The 20,554-nt window shown below is 36.0% G+C and overlaps 1 protein-coding gene across 1 annotated transcript in view; it reads right to left on the bottom strand.

Annotated features, from left to right (window-relative positions):
- TENM2 (teneurin transmembrane protein 2) overlaps positions 1-20,554 on the bottom strand; it is a 1,153,031-nt gene that overhangs the window by 723,042 nt on the left and 409,435 nt on the right. The gene's annotated exons all lie outside the window — the stretch shown is intronic.

Here is a 20,554-nt window from a genome sequence, read left to right as displayed (position 1 = left end):
GGGGTTTACTGGAGTCCAAATTCAGAGAGCGAAGTGTTTGAGTTCTAATAACTCATACATGATAACTTGTTGGGCCATTATTTTTTATGAGAAAGTGAACAAAAAAAAAACCTAATGACTTAGAACCTTAGTTTATTATTTAATAAAAATTAAATATAAAGACTGTAGTCTTTGAAAACAATAGAAAGGAAGCCTACAGCTCTTGTCTAGTTCTTTGAAATCACCAGTAGAAATACATACAGGGTATTCTTGTACATAAAGCAGCTGTCATCCATAGCTCATTGATACAGGAAGCGGGAACAAAACATTAGAAAACCCTCAAAAATAAAAGAAACAAGTTTCAGCTACGTCTAATGTTTGCAAACATGCTATTAGGTGTCCTATGATACTCTGGTGCCATATATTTGAAGGCAGTAAGTGAAACCTCTTTAGGCTCCCACACTCCTTGCAGTCATGGACTTATTTTCTGTTTCTCTGTTTTCTTAGCATCAGCTCAGTGAAGCCTGGTCCCCTCTTCAGCCTTCTCCATGCAGACGAGGGAGTTAATGCAGTTAGATTGCTCCTGGGCTTCTAGATGGACTACTTCAAATGATATTACTTCCATCTATGACGTGCATCACCAGCATTGCTCACATTTGAGGGCAATGGCAAAGAGACAACTAAGTCCACGTGCTGGAAGGGAAGCCGTGCTTCCCCCACTGAAACCAAAAGCAGCGACAGGGCTATCAATTTGTCAATTTCCTCAATAGCTGCACAGGCCTCCACCTACCTGAATGGGGGTCTTGAGCAAGGCCGATTGCTCCCAGTTCACAGGACTGGGAGAGAACGTTGCTCATGGGACACAAGCCCATTTGACAACACGGGATTGATGCAATCAGAGTAAAAACTTATATCAGGACTTTCTTCTGATAACTGCCATATTGTGAGAAAATCCTCCATGGGCCAAAAGGAAAAATATAAAAAGCACCCATCACACAGAATTCCTTGAGGATTAAAAGACATAATGTGGGGGGAAAAAAAAGACAAGCTGGAAGTAAAGTATTAGGCTCAGGGCCTGACAAATGGTCAAAACTAAATAAAGGTGCGTGCAGTTATTTGCATATTTAGCACTCATATACACAGATATTCACGTGCAACACTCAGGCAGCCCTTTTCCAGGTTTATTTCTTATTCTTAGTCCATATTTTAAAATTTTGTTCCTGGTAGAGCATTGTTTCTCAAATTATCTGTGTGAACAACTAATTTTTTAAAAAGGTTTCCAATCTGACACAGAAATAAAGTGTAATAAAAACTGAATTACTAGAAAAATAGATATCATGGTAATATCAAAGTGTTCTAAACGTTTCTAATATTCTGAGTTTCTCTTACTATGGACTGGTAGCGGTTTGCTCTGTAGATCATACTTCGAGCAATGATGCTTTAGGTGTGTTCTACATGGCTTAGTACAAAGGACTATTCTCACAAACACGGTCAAAGAAAATAAAAGGTATGTGTTTGTGTTAGATATAGTTGGTAACAAAGAAACTGCACCCCAACTAACTGAATTTTAGAAGAGTGGCCATTATCTTCTCTAGTCTGCAGATCAGGTTGAAACATCTTGGTATACTTTCAAAGGACTCACACACAAATACTGGGCTCTGTGAAGGCTGTAACTTCGGTCATTTGTATTTATTATCAACATAACATATTTTAGAGTTTAAAAGGGCTGAGAAAATATATTTCAGGATTAGGAAAATTTAACTCTAATTTTTTATTATTTATTTATTTTTTGAGAAAGAGACAGAACACGAGCAGGGGAGGAGCAAAGAGAGAGGGAGACATAGAATCTGAAGCTGCCTCCAGTCTCTGAGCTGTCAGCACGGAGCCGAACAAGGAGCTCAGACTCACAGACCGTGAAATCATGACCTGAGACAAAGTCAGATGCTTAACTGACCGAGCCACCCAGGCATCTCAGGAAAATTTAACTTTAAATCTGTGATTCATTTGTACTTTTATAAGCTAACCCAGTTAGTCACTTATATCTACATGAATCAACAGAACTCAACCGATCAATTCTTTATATGATTGTACATGTAAATTCACTCTTTAAAAGGTTTTGAGTCTCCTCCTCACAATACTACTCTTCATCTCAGCTCTCCCTCTGTGTTTACTCCATGTGTTCAGACACCCGGGGCTTAAACTATAGGCTGGAAACTCTATGAAAGACATGAAGATTCTCCTAAATGCAGAGGTGAATACGTTAAGAGGTAAGGTAAAAGAGATTATACTAAACCAGGGAGCATGGGAATGAATTCTAGTTATAGCAATGTTACTTAAAATCCTTAGACTACAGACTGTTCAAGTTTAAAGAAGCTCCTAAAGATCACGTTCAATCTCCTTATTGTAAGTGTGCAAACTAGAACAGGGACTCAAGAGTAGTTGGTTTATGGCAGGATCAAGAATCAAGAGTCTGGCTCAAAAGGCAAAGAGGCGGCGATTAAACAGAAACTATCGCACACTCATTTGCTTTTTCTCCACCTAAAATTCTGATTTATAAAATTGAAAAAAATATATGCCTTTGTTCATTTACTCAATCACCAGCACCTATTATATATGCAGAAAAGAGTTCTGCAGATGAAACAAGTCAGGATCAGGCTTTCTTATTGTCTTTACCATTATTAGATACAAGTTTAAAGTGCACTGATAAAGAAATCTTTCTCCTATTTTAATTTTTCTGCTACAATCACTCCCACTTACTCAAAAAAATGAAAGAAAAACCGTGTGGGAATATATAATATAGAATTTCAAAAAGCCTGAAGATAGTTTATGGTGACAAAGGACAGCCAAAATTGGGCTAAGATATTTCTACACACATGCTGTAAGAGACAAGAGTGTGAAGAGCTTCCAGCAATTCATTTCAATGAGTTCAATAGAGATTATTTTAATACATAGTAACATCAGTCATTGATTGAGCAGCTACAAATGCTGGGCACTTAATAAATGTCATCATATTTTTTGGTAAGTACCATACAGTGCATGATGGATTCAAAGAATGAAATTCTGAAAAGTTAAATAATTGTGTCCATTTACACAGCTAGACAGACTGACAGGCTTATATCAGAGGTGGCTTAGTATGTGCCAAATATTACACTAAGATTTATACATGCACAATTTCATTTAATCCCCTCAACAAACTGCTAAAATTGGTGTTGCCAGGGGCACCTGAATAGCTCAGTCGTTTAAGTGTACGACTTTGGCTCAGGTCATTATCTCACAGTTTGTGGAATGGAGCCCCTGCATTAGGCTCTGTGCTGACAACTCAGAGCCTGGAGCCTGCTTCAGATTCTGTGTGTCCCTCTCTCTCTCTCTCTGCCCCTCTCCCACTGGTGTTCTCTCTCTCTCTCTCTCAAAAATAAATAAGCCTTAAGAAATTAATTAAGAAATACAGTATTATTGTAACTGAAACTTAATGATGAAATTATCCACACTCAGATTAAGAAATTCAGTTCAGGGTTGCCTGGGTGGCTCAGTCAGTTGGGCTGCTGACTTTGGCTCAGGTCATGAGCTCACAGTTTGTGGGCTTGAGCCCCATGTCGGGCTCTGTGCCGACAACTAGCTCAGAGCCTGGAGCCTGTTTCGAATTCTGTGTCTCCCTCTTCTCTAACCCTCCCCTTCTCATGCTGTCTCTCTCTCTCAGAAATTAAAAAAAAAAAAAAAAAAGGAAAGAAAGAAATTCAGCTCAGTTAACACAATGAATAAGTCACAAAACTGGGATTCTGCATGTAGCGCCTACGCTTTATTCTCCAATACCCTTTTCCTCCTGGCAGCAAGGGTCAGGATACTCAACTAAACTCCACTCACACCTAGCCCATGATACTTTGCAGTCCATTTTGACTTCCAAATGAGCTAGTGGAACTGGAAAAGAATGACCTTTCTTATCTAAGATGAATACATTTCCAATTATTGCACACTCCTGTCACATTGCATCATTCAACATTGCTTCCTAATTCATAGCCCTCCAAATTGTCAGAATTCCTCCAGACACTTTAATTACTGAAGTTTATCTAAATAAAAAAAGGTACTATGAAATTTGTCAGAAGACTGATTTTGTACCACTGTCAAAGAAAATGCTAAATACTTTGCATGAGCTTATTAAAAAGTATTTATTGAAAAGATATAAACTTCCAGTTATAGGATGTAATGTACAATACAGTGATTATAGCTAACAGTGCTGTATGACATATAGGGAAGTTGTGAAGACAATAAATCCTAAGAGCTCTCATCACAAAGAGAATTTTTCCCTCTTTTTTTCTTTTTCTCTTTTTATTGTTTCTATGGGAGAAGATGGTATTGTGGTAATCATTTCATAATATATGTTAATCAAATCATCAGGCTGTACACTTTAAACTTATAAAGTGATATATGTCAATTATTTCTCAATAAAACTGGAAAAAAGTATTCAATAGACTTACACTCAAACTTTCTCTTTTTTTTTTTTAAATCTCAGAAGAGATGGAATTCCTCTGGAGGTTTAGAAAAGCTACAAGGTGATTTGATGCGGTCATTTTGATAGGGTGGAATCATCCCCTCGTACACTACAGATAAACTTTGTTTTCTTCTTGTGAGAGCAAGGACCTCCTAACACTCTGTAATCTGATTAAACTTTCATTCATAAACATTTACTCAGTGCCTACTGTGTGCTTATGGTGAAATATAAGTATTCATGGTTTTCACCTTCACAGAATTCTGAAATCTATGATTCTTAAGGCACAAATAATTTAGTCAATGAAAAAATAACAGCAAGAGAAGTACAGAAAATACTATGGAATCACAGGTGCAACTGTTTCCATCCTGAGGGTCAGGGAATGTTCTAAGAGAAGAGGAGCCATTTTCTTCTATCTTTGATGTATTAGCATCAGTTTACCAAGTGGGACAAGGGGTAGAGCATTCTAGACAGAGACAACATTATAGATATTGAGAATACAGGAAATGTAAAACATGGGAAATAAAATCGTAGATTTGAAAGAAGGTCCTATAACTATAGGGAAAAGGGAAACATTAATAACATGAGATTTCAATCATCTTAATATTTGATATCCTGTACATATATAATTTATGATGAGTGTCTCCTGACTTTCTTTTGGGGAGGTGGTGTTCTCTGTTGGATCTTCAGACCTACTAAACATGACCCTTTGGGCTTGCCTGTGCATGTGGACTTATGTAATATTTCAGATATATCCTTTTTTGCTTCAAAAAGTTAAATTCAAGAATGATTTTTTTTTCTATCTGGAAATGCTAAGTTTCAGTTGCTCTTTTTTGTAAACAACAATTCTTTCCTTCCCTTTGAGATATGGGGGATTGAAGGTGGATGAGAAGGGAAATTGTTGGGGAGAAGAAGGAAATTCTTGATAAAAGACCTTATTCCCAGAGAGTTCATTCTTAATGCCAGGAGACAGAGGATTGATTGCATTTGAATCCATGTGGACTCTAGCTTTTCTGATGTATTGTGGGTTATTTAAGGGTAGAACATATGCCCTCAGAAATATTTGCATAAACATTTCAGCAAGATTCCACGATCGTACTTCTCCACATGACAGAACTGTGAACATTTCAGGAGCAGATTTCCACAGACTCTGACTGAGATTTATTCTGGAAAATGAAAGCTCCAAACGTATGCTAATCGAGAAAGCATTATCCATGGTAGAGGGCATAAGCCAACCAATTAGCCAATGAATAGAAATAAGAAAGAAGGATATCTAACTTTCTAAAGAGAGGGATTCAGAAAAGTTCTTTGTTTCTTGTTTTGCTTTTTTAAAGTGTGTTGGTATTTATACAATAACTTTTTAGGAAGAGTTATAAAACAATAAATATTGACTATGAAGTAATCACAAAGTGCAAACAAGCCAAAAAAGAAAAACATAAAACTGTACTTCCAAAGCATTCAACAGTTGTTATTGTTGTTTTCTGATTATATAAGTAGTATAATCTAGGCTTGTTATAAAACAGTTAAAAAATACAGAACCATGTATTCTCGCTACCCCACTGTTAGCAATCTGTTGCAGAATATTCCATCCTTCCTTCCTAGGTGTGTGTGTGTGGGGGGGGCAGTGGGTGGGCAGGTATGTGTGTTATTTCTTCATAGACAGGGAGTAATACATAGGTAGTTTTTGACATTGACATTTGTTATCTGGATGTATGCATCCATATCTTGGATAATTTTAAATGTATGACTCCCTGTTTTCTCACTGTTTCTAACTTACCTACTTATCTATTTAGATATTTTTAAAACTCTGTATTCCTGCAATAGAGGTATCTGTTGTTCATGAACAGAAGAAGCTATAATACAAATATTGGATACTGTTCATATTTTCTTTTTTTTTTAAGGCCATAAATAAATTTACGACTCTTTGGACAGGTCTTTCTTCCTTTGTTAGGTGGGTTGGTCATTTACAAGGAAATCAATCTCTGAAGATGCAGAACCATACATTCACTCCCCAATCCATGACCTTATAATAGACATGACTTGAAATATAATACTACTAATAAGAGTAATACAAACTATCCTCTTCTAACAGTGTCAACCAAGTCATATGACTACCGAAAATACTTGCTACGGAATATAAGCAGATTTCACTATTTGATTCCCTATTTTCCCCTCACACCTCTCCAAGAGGATTATAACATAGAAATTTCAGGTCCAAGGTTACTTCTACCTACGTGCTCCTGAGATGAGAATACACAAGAATCTCAGTCTAAAATGTGATAGTCAGTGAGAAATTGCCATGAGTCCATATAGAAATGGAAGAAAGTTATAAATGGTCTTCTAAGGCACAGGGTATCTTTCATATAGAGGGGTTGACCCCATAGAAATTTCCATGTTCTTGAAATCTTATTTTACTTAATCTTTTGCTAAGGAATTGCTAGCATATCTTGCATTCTTTTTGATAGCAAATCCCAGTAGAGCTGAGCCATATGGTACCCCTTAGTTCTTGGAATAGAGTGCTTAGGTTAGTACTTTGGAAACTCAAGATCGATAAATAACTCCTCACGGGCACACCATTATATAGGAGAATCTAACCTAAAAAAAGACTGACATTTGAATATTGGTCAAAATATTACTCCTTAGCATTAAAGTATGTCATCACAGTGTCATAATATTATGACACATTATGGTGTCACATCAAATGAACCCCCACAAAGTATCACGCTAAGCAATCCATTCACATGTATTTACTCAAAGGAAATCCTTTCTGATATTCTAAAGGGTGGTGAGCAGCTTGAAGAGAGGGCAGTGTGTAATTTATGCACTTGATTTGGAAACTGGCCAACACAGTTTGGGAAGATAAACACAGAAACCGCTCATCAAGCTGATTAACAAACACAAACAAGGGATGATTCTTGTTAACAGCACCAGGTTGGGAAATACCAAAATATTTTGTTTCCCATTAGACACTTGCAAGACTAGCCGTGGGCACCACTTCAGATGTCTTATTGTTTGTGCTGCTGGCTTCCTCTAGGTGGGATGAGAATTTAATTCATAGTAGAGAGAGCCCTGGCATTTCTTTTTACCCCATTATTTGGGACGGTGTGAAAATTTCTATATAACAGAGTGGAGAATCACTTGATATTCTAACATGCTGGCCTAATTTAGCAAGGCTGACTCCATAGTGATGAAGGTCTACATGAAATGTGAAGGGTTTTGCCATCATTATCTATAAAAAATTGTAGTCAGCACAGAGCCAAGATCAATACCCAGTAAATGTAAGATATAAGGCAATCTAGGGACACTGTTATCTCCAAGGGACTCAAGGATCAGATCAGATTTTAAGATTTAAAATTTGAATATTCACTTCATTCTGGGATCAGGAAGTCCATTTGATCTCATTGAAGGCCACAGAGTTATAGGTAACATCTCCAGAAAGGAAATATGGAGCTAATGCTTTTTTTTTTTTTTTTTCTTCTTCTTCTTTAGAACTATGAGAGTTGCATTTGGGAAGTTATTTTCTCAAAGCAGCAAGGTCTCCCCTGTTCAATCAAAAATAAATATGATTCTATTAGGTGCTAAAGAAATATTTGTTGAGTTAATGAATATGCATACAAAGTTTCCTTTCAAAGGAAATTTTACTCTGGTTTTGTTTTGTTTTGTTTTTGTTTTTGTTTTTTTGAGATTTGCAAACTAGAGCCTTTGAAGTGAATGTGGCCCATACATGGGTTTTATTTGACACATGTGGACTGCTTTTTTACCTTCAATGAGCCAAGATCAAGTATCAGGGGATTTCACTTATAAAGACATAGACATAAAACCCAGCTTCTAGCTTTTCTTTTAAAATTGGAAAATCTGGAAACACTCATTTAATACTGCCTGGATATTCTCACAGTAGTGAAATACATGTTAACCAGTTACCTGTTGCCCACCTGTACTGGGCTGGATGGTGGCCCCCAGAAATATCTGTATCCTAATTCCCAGACCCTGAAAATATTATCTTTTCTGGTAAAAGAGTGAATGTAGCCCTAGATGGCAAAATATATGATTAAGTGTGATCTTAAAAGGAAAAGCGTATCTTGAATTATCTGGGTGGATCCTCAATGCCCTCACATGTATCATTGCATGAGAAAGGCAGAGAGAGACAGACATAGAGAGAAGGTTGTGAAGGTGGAGCAGAGGTAGATGCAGTTGCAAGCTGAAAAATGCTAACAGCCTCTAGAAGCTAGAAAAGGCAAGGAACAGAGGAAGTACAGCCCTATGGATACTTTGACTTTGGACTTCTCGACTGCTGAACAGTGAGAGAATACATTTCCGTTGTTTTAAATCATCTAATTTGTGGTATTCTGTTATGGTTTCTCTAGGAAACTAAGATACCACCACTTGCACATAGGTGCGCATGCATTTATGCAGGTGAAATCGCCCATTTTTTATTAGGATACAGACATTTTTGTTGGATAAAGGGGACAAAGTAGGACATTGTAGGAGTAGCAAAAACTCCTGTCTCCTAGGTCACGGTATTCTACAAATCTAGGCATTGTCTCTTAGAATAGATCTCTTAGAATAAGATCTTTTCTAAAGATCTTAGAAAAATACTTTTTATTTGTTCATTTTTGTTCTCTGCCAGGACACTATTATCTTAATATAAAAAATAGGACTTTCTGACTGATTTATATTTTTATGTTTCAACTTTATAAAATGCCAGAAGGAATATATTTACCACCAGGTATGAAATAAATAATGTAAGCAAACAATCCTTGAAGATTGAGTACTCCATAGACCTCATTTTACAAAGGGGAAAACTAGACCCAGGGAGAAAAATGAGGCACCCAACGTCATAGAGATAATTAGGGCAGAACTGGACACAGACGTTTTCACTCCTGGTTATTTGTTCATTTCCCACTCCAGCTCCCATTCGTGACCTTGTGAGCCCTATCTCTTATTTTTTTTTAAAATATTTTTATTTATTTCTAGGAGAGAGAGAGAGAGAGTGTGATCAGGGGAGGGTCAGAGAGAGAGGGAGACACAGACTCCGAAATAGGCTCCAGGCTCTGAGCTGGCAGTCAGCACAGAGCTCGACGCGGGGCTCGAACCCACGAACCGCGAGACCATGACCTAAGCGAAAGTCAGACGCTTAACCGACTAAGCCACCCAGGCGCCCCCTTATCTCTTAATTTTTGATCACAGAAATAAGGTTGACTGTGAAATTTGTTAGCAGAATGCCATTTTTGTTTAAAAGTAAGTATAAACATGCTTTGAACCTATGAACGGAGATGCTTTAAGTCCACCTCAAATTAGGACTTTTCTAAGCAAATTAATTTATCCAGAACATTCAAATTACTTCATGTTTAACTATTAGAAGTTCTTATCATAATATATGCATTGTCTAATACACTAAAGGGTAGGGATATTGAAAGAAATTGGACAGACACAACTCAACAGGTGACTTCCTCAAGGCAAGAGAAAAATGCAAGAGAATGTATCCTAATCCATTTATTAGAAAGGTTTCAAAAGTCTTAAGAAAACCTGAAAAACATGATTGCACTATACAAATTGAGGGTTAATATAGAAAATTCAGCACTCAAAGGATATTACTGTAAATTAATATTGTGTACCAATGTTCTTTTGGTAGATGAAAAAAAAGTAGAGTAAAGCCTTTTAATTAAATTTTTTTTTTCTAAAAACAATTTTTTTAGAGCAATCACAGACACTCCAATAAGGCAAGAGCTGACTGATAAAGTGTTGCATTAGCTAACTTTTACACCTTTCTAAGCCTCAGGTGGCCAAGTCACATTTGGACTCCATTCTGCATAAATTTCACACTCCAACACAACAGCAATATTTTCTTTAATGCTGAGCCCAAAGCTCCCTAAAAACACATGGAGTCTGCATTGCTGGAACTAATTCATGAAATAATAAGGATTTCTGCAACCAGTCGGAAGGCATATTAAAATGCCATGTCAATATTTGGCTGTGCCAGGAACTCACCATACCCAGTGATAAACTTGATTCACTAATGCCCACTATAACCCATACATGATAAATGCTTCTCTAGAGTTTCTGAATAAATTCAGCGTCTTTCACCACATCTAGTTCTAGCCATGCCACAGCATGTTTATTCAATGTCAAGAATATTCAGAATTTGAGTCTCATTTATATATCCCTCTTTTAATGAGCAGAGGTACTAGAGATAAAAACAACTGACCCTTTCTTAAAAAAAGAAAAATCAAATATTTGAGCATAAAAATACTTGCTTTTTACTGGCTCAAGTAACAGATTTATTTTAATCCACTTAATCTGAGATACTGAAAGTTAATTTTGGCAATCTTTGTCTCTGGATATGAATAGCCTGGATGTTGTGTATTTCTGAGACCCATCTATCATGGCACATGATGGTCTATATCACGCTCTGCCCTTTCAGAATGCTCAGCTAGCTCCATTTTACCATTTTATTTACTATTTGGTCCTTATGTGATCTCCATCACAGCAAATCTTGGCTAATTAACTAGAGGCAAGCTTCAACTGATAGTAGAAAAGTTAAAGTAGATCGTGGCAAAGAGAAAAAAACACACAGAGAAACCAAACCTCCTATTATCATGGTCAAAGCATGAACTATATTCTGCAGAGGTCTCCGGCACCTTTTTGGAAGTAGAACAATCTGTCTCTAGAAGAATCTACTTTCAGAACAGTTCTATCTTCATCATCCATGGATCTAATGGGCCAGCTTTACATATTATTATCCTCATATAAAATCCCACCTTCCCACGCCTTACTGAAGGAACATGAATGAGTTTGTTTCTGGCAAGAAAGAGAGATTAACTAAAAACATTATATAAACCTAAACATTCATCTGATGATTTTGTACCATTTTCCAGGTTTGATTATGTACTATTTGAGATATCTTTTTACTTCCTGCAGAGATCCTGCTGTTTCATAACCACTTTGTTTGATGTTATATGGGCATCTAAAGTGTAGGCATCTTGATATGCATTGCTCAATAAGACCTAATCTAACACAGACACATACTGGTTACAGAGAATACCTAACTACTTTAAAGCTCAAATGTGTACTTCCCCACCTGCTCCTTGCTGGGTATTTTAAGGCATTGGTTGATTAAATATCTGGTATCATTAACTCTAATTTTAACTTCAATTAAATGTTTAGGCTCCATTTAGTCTACGTTCACAAAATGGTGAATCAAGGTTCGAATTTCCAACATTTTGTAACATTATTCTTCAGTTTCAGAACATTTTCTATGTTGTTTTAAACATCTTAAAATACTCATTTACTACATCTTAAAATATTCATCACGTAAATGTCATATTGAAGTTAAAACTAACATTAACTTAAAATTTAATTTGACATGTTTCTGGAAGTGCCTATCTAAATCCATACCAGCTATGTGGGTACAGATCTATGTGTGTGTGTGTGTGTGTGTTTAAAAAAAAACCAATCACCTTTTGGTTATGAATTATAGGTCAGAAATAATTTCTAAGAAATGATAAATTCAGACATTTTTGACATCTAGATGAATTGGTTCAAATTTTAAGAATCTCCACAGTCTTCTCTTCATGAACTAAAATTTTTACTTAAATGTATACGAGAGTACACACTGAGCTTTGGGGTACCTTGAATTTTTCCCTTTTTGTGAAAGTAATATAATAATTTTAGGTCTTGAACCTTTGACTCCAACATGTAATAATTTGTGTATTACACACACAGAATGCTTCAAGAAAATGTACTGTTTTAACATTGACAATGATATTCCAGGTTGAATATTTCAATGTCTCAGAACTTCTGATGTTAATGGTTAGTGTCCTTGATATTCCTCCTATATAAAGGGATCAATGGTAGATCTGAGAGTAAAATTTAGATCAAGGATCTTAACTGATTAACCAGTCAACAGGTAGTTAGTGGACTTTATATACTTAGCACTGGAACAAAGCCTGTAGGCAATGTAAAATCAAGGTAAGATATGGTTTCTACCTTGGAACAGGTTCTAACCTGGATAAGGAGGTAATATTTAAGCATAAGAAGCCATGAGAGAGCTACATAGGACAAAACAGAACTAAATGTATTGTTGTCGGGTACAAACTATTAGATGTCAGTACAGGGAAATTACTGCATCCTACAGTGGAGGGGGGAGCATTATGGATTGAACACTGCACTGACAGAGGAAAGGCTCTGAACTAAGTAGAGAACTCTCCACATTTTCTACAGAAACACTGCTACATAAAATAAGCCACCATTTTAAGTCATATGACTTTTCTTCCCCAAGACTGAATCTAATCGCAGTACCCACTACATATGTGACACTTAAGGCTCAAGAAACCTCTCTCCCTCAGCCTCCCAAAGGTTCCCCTCTGGCCTTTCCTGAATCAGGTACACCATTCAATCATTTGGATTGCTTTTGAGAAAATATAAAATAAATGTGGGCTTTAAAGTCACAGAAAGTTTAGCCTGGTTCTGATACGGTCCTCCTGTTTTCACTGTGTGACCTTGGGATGATTACTCAGACACAGTTTTCATGTTGATAATAAGATTGTTAGAAAGTTAAACGATAGACTGCATGACAAGCACTTGCCCCAGATATGAAATATTTTGGAAAGTATAAGAACTCTCCCAGTCATGAGATATTATTTATCCCCATCCTCAGTAAAACCCAGTTAACCAATACACATTATCTGAAAACTTCAGAGTGAGCTGTATGAATTTACCAACATTCAACTGTTTTGTCCACAAAAACTACAATGTTATATTATTCAGCCTAACATTACATCAATCTATTTTTCATCATTAATATATTTTGTCCCACTGAATAGAATTAGTGGTCTCTTGGGATTTTGAAGGGGGGCTATAAAAGGCAGGCTTTGACTTTGGTTGTGGTAGACAGAAATCAAGTTTTGGAGGTTAGTTTTATTAGCATCTCTAATAGTCATTAGACAGAATAGCCATTAGACAGAAAGCGAATGTCATTACTGAGCATGTGGGTTTGAACAAGGAATAGAAAGAAAGGATATAGGGCAGGCCCGACTAGTCCTCTCCCTCTTAAACCTCCCTACCCTCTCCACAGCCTGCGTACAACACTGTCTTTGGTGGGCACAACAGAAATCAGTTGACTGCTAGGTGGATGGCATCGGCCTTTCCAACGTAGCACAAATCCAGTAAGGACCTAAGCTACTCAAGAAACTATACACTTGTTTACTGTATATGCTTTTAACTGTTTCTAGATAAAACCACCATTTGTCAATGACCCAGCAGGGAGTAAATGAAAATGCTTATTCAGACCCCTCAGCAGAGAGAGCTCCCTTAATCCACTCACTGATGAGATAACGCTGTAGGATTACAATAATCAACTTGCAGTATGTCCTCTATTAGTGCTTAAAACTATAGCAGTTCATAAGTACTAAGAAATGTTTCTTCATTTACATAATATAGTGACAGATTTTCACCCTTCTGAGACCATCCATTATCTCCCTATCCCTTCCTTGAAGTATTTCAAATAAGTACAATTATATTGAGGACCATTTAACAATCACATTCTAAATGCCAGAACTTAAAAGTATATGTGTATGTTAATATATATACATGTATATTTGTGGGTGGAGGAGTATATAAATAAGTGATATATATGTATATATCCCGTCACTTACTTAAGTCACCAAATTATAAACATATCTAGATATTAACAGTCACATTAAGCTTCTCAGCTTCCTCTCAGAGTGAGAATTACAATGAAGTGTCTGTGAGCCCGGTATGTAAATAGGGAAAGTAATAATGCACAGACTCTTCTTAAAATACTTTCTATATCACTATTAGTTTATGCGGTGACATTTTAAAGTTATTTCCCTCTACATCCTTTCCTAGTTAGCCAACATAATGCCCACTGACAAAGAGAGAAGGCACTTTCTGATACACATTTTTTTAAAAGTTGGTTAAAATTCATGTTATGAAATTGCAAAAGTTTAGATAATTCATTCAAACTTGGCTTTTTTCCATGCACTTTTCTAAAGAAAATTTAAAGTGTCAAAAATACATATCTTGTGCTCATTATTAAATGCTAAATACCACAGTGTTTTGAGCTGCCTTGTGGCCATTGTAAAGAAAACAGGTGTTCTGATAGATTATAAAGTGTGAGTCAGATGATGTGTAGGACAGAATTTTAATGAAGCTGCAAACACAGAACTCTGACTGGCCTCTTGAATATGATGCTAAAACCCTGAAAGTAGTTTTAAAGACAAAATAGCAGGAACACAACTCAGAAAGCATTCATTAATAATCAACAAGTAAATGGGATGTGGAAAATCATTACATTGAGATGCCTTAGCATTTCAATGCAATTTAATATAGCATTAGCCTAAGGAGAAGGTAGGTATAATTTGAAAGGACATCCAAGTCTTTGTGAATATGCAAATATACAAAGAATGTGTCTTAATTGCCACATTAAGTTACTAGTCAAGACCACAAGCATGCAAAAACTGCAGTTTTTCTAGATGCAGAGATGCCATTTGAGATGGAAAAATGCTTAAGGAGTGTGGCATCAAGAAATAATGATCAATTTCTTTAATTAGGATCCTATATAGAGATCCTTTGTGAAACCATACTCTTCTACTTTTTGTTTTTCAGTAAAATGTCTAGAAATGAGATATAAGTGAGAAGGTGCTTGGAGTTTTAGGTGTGTGATGGAATTTCCAAAGAAAGAACTAGTCTACAAATAGGCAGCTCTTAAATTGTGGGGAAGTAAAGACCATGCATTAACTTAGTGATACCATTCATTAACTCTAGTTTCTTTTACAGAAATCTAGATCATATCTGGTTTTTACTAACATTTTCCCCTCTACATGTCCACCTGCCTTTAGAGACGGTTATATGTAATTTATATCAATAATTCAGACACAAATATTAGTATTTTGATATGTTTGCTGGCATTCATATGCAGTCATTATCAAGAAAAAATTCTGAAAAAGAAACTCATGTCTTTAGGCTAATATTTTAATAACTTCAGAGCAAGAATTACTAGAAGGTTCATCAAAAGGACAGAACTTTCACACAAATGAAATTTCCTTTGGCCAAATAAACAAAATTAATAAGAAAAAACTGGAAATGAACTTGCCCCATATATTTACAGGGTAAAGTGAACATTGTCCTATCATTTCCTTGTCTATCCTTTTCAGTTGAGTTTAGGCTCTTTGAGGGCAGGGCTCTGAAGACTTCTACCCTGCTATCTCAAGCATTTAGCAGACTGCTTGGCTCCAAAGTCAGTGGAAATATTACATTGAGATTTGTTTGCATCACTAAAAGAGCTAAATGTTTATACATGATACAGATCTCTGAAAAAAAAACTATTAAAACTAAACGAAGAGGCAATTTACAAACGGTTTCTAAACTATGTCTTTTGACTTAAAAATCATATAATCTAGGAATGAAACAGTGTTGTACTTAACCTCTAAGATGCTCTGTGATATAAATAATGCCATTTTCCCATTATTTGTGTTACAGAGATACTTCACATATACCTTACTTGCAGTCTACATCTTGAAGATGGTTGAAAAATTATACCTTTGCCAGGTCTGTTAATGTGAATGTAGTCTGAAGTGAATATGGGTGTTGTTTAAGGCTTAAGTGCACTTTGCCAATGACATATTATCCATCAGATTAAAAGGGAACTCATGTGAAAGAGAGTCAAAATAACTTTACACCTCTCAATGACCAATATTTACCTTCAGGAGCTTACTAGACTAGTGTTACCTTACCATTACCTTGGACTTTTTCCATTTATACCTCTTTATATATTGTCCCTTTTGTAGGAAATGTTTTTCCTCTCGCTTGCTACCTATATATGGTTTTCCTGTCAGTCATTCAAGCTCTATACTTCCTCTGAGAAGCCTTCCCTAACCTTCCAATGAGATGTCTCATTCCTCTGGATATTTCTAGTACTTACATTCTAAGCATCACTTGCCACTTCTTATTTAATGACTATTACCAGTATTTATTTTTATTGGAATCCTGATATTTCTAACCAAATTTAAACCCTGAAGATATTGTTGCATGTCCTTCTGGAATGAACAAGGTTCATATTAGTGTTACTGTTGCCACAGACACTTCCTGAAATTCATATGTCAGTCGAGGGCTGAAGCAGCACCAACCCTAATTAATATTGCTGTATGATATATAGGAAAGCTGTGCAGAAAGTAGATCCCAAGAGTTCTCATCATAAGGAGAGATTTTTTTTTTCTTTTCTTTTTATTGTATCTCTATGAGATGGTGGATGTTAACTAAACCTACTATGGTAATCATTTCACAACTTATGTAAAACCAAACCATCTTGCTGTACACATTAAACTTACACAGTCATGTGTATCAATTCTTTCTCAGTAAAGATGGAAAAAAAAAAAACGCACTGACTCATTTATTGCCTTGTTTGTCTGACAATTCCTTAAAGTTGAGGTGGGAGTCCTAATTGGTGGTTCACTTTCTGGTCTTCTCTACAAGACAATTGTCTCCATGAGGGCAGGGTAGAAATAGTGTTTGTATCTCCTGTACTTTAAGTTATACCTACTAAACATGGACTGATACTTAATGACACCTTCTGGAATGAATTAAAGGGAATATTAAGATTTAGTAAGCTAAAATGTCAGGTAGCTAGTAAGTTGAAAAGCTGGAAGAAACTCCATCTGCGTGCCTGCCTCCTAGTGACATAGTCTTAACTATATAGTGCTGCAGCTGAAAGAACAGGTAATCTGGACATTTAAAGAAACAGCTAAGACAGTAGATGATTAAAGAGGAGACAATATCTTAGATGCCTTCTATCTCTTCCTTCCGAGAGAACTATGGCATTGATTTGACCACTGTGAGACCTAGGAGAACAGAGTCTTAGTCAGCAGGATGATGACTGTCGGCCAGCTCAACAGCAAAGCTAACAATAGGATGTCAGTGAAGGCTAAACTGCTTTTCCTCCCATAGAAGTGGCTCCTGAATGTCTAGGGTGAGATATTTTGAGAAACAGGAAAGCTTCTGCTGAATGGATATGGAGGAATCACAGAATACCACTGACTACCCCAGGCTCAGAATAAGCACACTGCATTAAATCAGATAAAAACAAACAAACAAAAAAACCCAAAAAACCAAAAAAACAAAAACGTGTGTTCAGTTCATCCAGTCAGGTACACCTGTTCTAAAGTGGCCATTCCAGTGGATTCTGAGAATGACATGATATCAGAGATACAGCACAACATGCCAAAACAAAAATTGAGAAACATACGAGGTTTCACAGAGTATCTAAATACTGAATATGTCTACTATAAAAGAGCACTTTAACTTTTGGGAAGCAAGCTTTACTTTCATTACACCAGGTTTAGCTTATATTGCTGTTTACTTCCCTTTCACTGATTTTTACTCTATTATTAAAATAATATTCTATCTTTTATTACTCCTGAACATCTCAAAGTAAAACATATTTTAGTACCCAAATAGGTATGGGCATCCTTTAAGAGGTATTTTCAGAAACTCTCAGAATCCATGGGTCATGTAAGTGACATGTTACTAAGGAAGATAAAAGAGAGCTCAAAGTAAACCATTATTCCTTGCTTTCTATCCAATTAAACTAAAGGCAACAAATGGCTTAAACCCCAGTGGAATGAGAGTTACAGATTTTATCTCATGTCTATGAAAAATGAGACTTTGGGGAAACCTTTGTGTTTCGACTCTTCCACAATAAAATCATATCTTCAAACTAGTTACACCTAGTCCCATTTTCTTTCATAATACAATCCCCTATCAATTCTTTATTTGTGTCCTAATCAATTATAATTTAAGAGCACTGACAACTAGAAGTGCTGTGTAGTTGTTCTTATCATCTTAGCTTCAATGTAAGGTACAATACTGTAACTTATCCATTTAGAAATTATAAAAGGGGAAAAACACAAGAAAACCACTTCATAAAAATAGACACCAGAAAGGCTCAGGCACAGGAAGAATTAATCTGCTTTTCCTGGAGTTCCATAGGTAGTTCTGACATTGGGGTCACTAGCTAGCAATGGATAAACTATATTTTAAAAGTAGTTTTGTAATAAATCTCATCCCTCTTCTAAACCTAAGATGTGTACTTAGGAGGCTAAATATACTGTCAAAGAAACATCAGTAAAAGGAAAACAAACATATACAAAAGATGGTATTCATTTCTACTTATTTAGAGGAACTAATAGTGCTCTATGATGTAAATCCATTACAGCCAGTGATTTCAGTGTGTCTCTGGAAGTATAAGGGTTGTAATCTGTAGAAAGTAATATAAAGATGCTTATTAAGCACCATCATGTACCTGAGCATCTGGTGTTAGGGTATTCATTTTAACTGCACTATTCTGAAATGGTGGTGATGTAACTCATAAGTTAAATAAGCAAGATTTCAAGTTGCCAAAAGAGCAATGAGGGCCATGCCAAAAATATTTTTCACAACAAACACCTATATCTCAGTTTATATCAGACATCTCTTGTTGGATACATGCAACCATCTGAACACCCAAGTATGTGCACTCTCAAGAGTGTTTCCTGTATTTTTATGTCACAGTCCTTGTATTCCCTAGTAATTAAATCATTACAATAGTTTGAGTTATTTATAACGAAATCCAACTGATATTCAAGGACTTTCAAATCTAGAGCCTCCCAATCCAATTCTGAGTTTGTCCGTCTATGTAAACTTTTTCTAAAACAAAGGATCACATGACTCAAATGCTCAATATTTCAGCTTTGCTTTAAAATCCAGGTGTATTGCCATAAAGGCTGATAATGACTTCCTGAGATTGCCTCTACAAATTGCTTAAACTGAGAAATCCTACCTCCAATCCTATTTCCCATAGAGAAAGTTTGAAATAGAGGCTTTCCTTGGTATTTAGTGACCCAAAATGTGGAATTTCACTTTAGTTGAACTAATTAAATGTGTGGTTGGAAATATATGGCCAATGTACCATCACTCCTTCATTCTATGCCAAAGGCAGGCATCATTAATTGATCATCAATCTCTTTCTATTTAGTTTAGGCTTGGCCTCCTAATGCTAACATCATAGGCTACCAGACATATCAGGTAGTCATGACTAATGGATTGGAGCTGGTACTTGCGATGCCAGTTCTCCATTTTTCTTATTCACAGAGGAGAAAAGAATTGAGACTCAGCAAAAATGATTTCCTCTCTGCCACAAACTTTTTAATGGCAGAGTCCTTAAGATTGTTTTTATGGCAAGTCCTCTAATGACAAAGGCATACAAATTCCTGACACAATGTTAGAACTGGTGGCAAAGAAGCATTAAGGTTGATTAGCAGTTGGAGGTGATTAAAAAGAAGCTGATTGGGTTCTAGAGCAGAGAAGAAGGAATGGGCCAGTATGCAACCACTCCTGGCCTAACTGTCAGGAGTATGTGAGTCCAACTATTTCCCAAGGCCCAACTCACGTTTTAGTTTCTCAGTGAATTTTTTCCCTACCCGTTGAACCTCTCCAGAATCAAAGCTCTGAATTCTCACTCTTTAGTTTGAATTCCCAATTTTTAATATCTCCTCCTCAGAAGAGAGTTAACATTGTCTTTGTGTATGTTTTATATTCTTTTTACCAGATCATGGATTAGCTAAGGATATAGGACTATATTTATTTATCTTGGAATTTATGCTACTCCTTTATCACAGTGAATCATTTATAGAATATGTTCAATAAATGTCTGTGGAATGAACAACACAGAACAAGATGTAGAACAAAGTAGGGATAGAAACACAAAGGAAGTTGACTTCATGTCTAAACAATACCATTTCTTTCTCTTTTTTCCCCATCCTACAGACTACTAAACTTTAAATCCATTTCATCTTAAAATGAGAGATGAAGAAAGACAATGATTTAATGCCTGTATTTGTAAACATACTGGGACTGTGAACTATATATACATGTAACAACACATTGAAATTATTGTAATTATAATTTAAGAGGTATAAATATAATCATAGGTAGAGTCCCTTAGTCCAAAAGAAAAACAACAAAAATAATAACAACTAAACTATACTAAATCATCATCTTTTCTTTTAATGAGCATTGGATTTTTTTCCCTTAAAATAA

Source organism: Hyaena hyaena, unplaced genomic scaffold (assembly GCF_003009895.1).
Source record: "Hyaena hyaena isolate Hyena2069 unplaced genomic scaffold, ASM300989v1 scaffold_300, whole genome shotgun sequence".
Lineage (NCBI taxonomy): Eukaryota > Metazoa > Chordata > Mammalia > Carnivora > Hyaenidae > Hyaena > Hyaena hyaena.
This window is presented reverse-complemented; position numbering and strand designations above follow the sequence as displayed.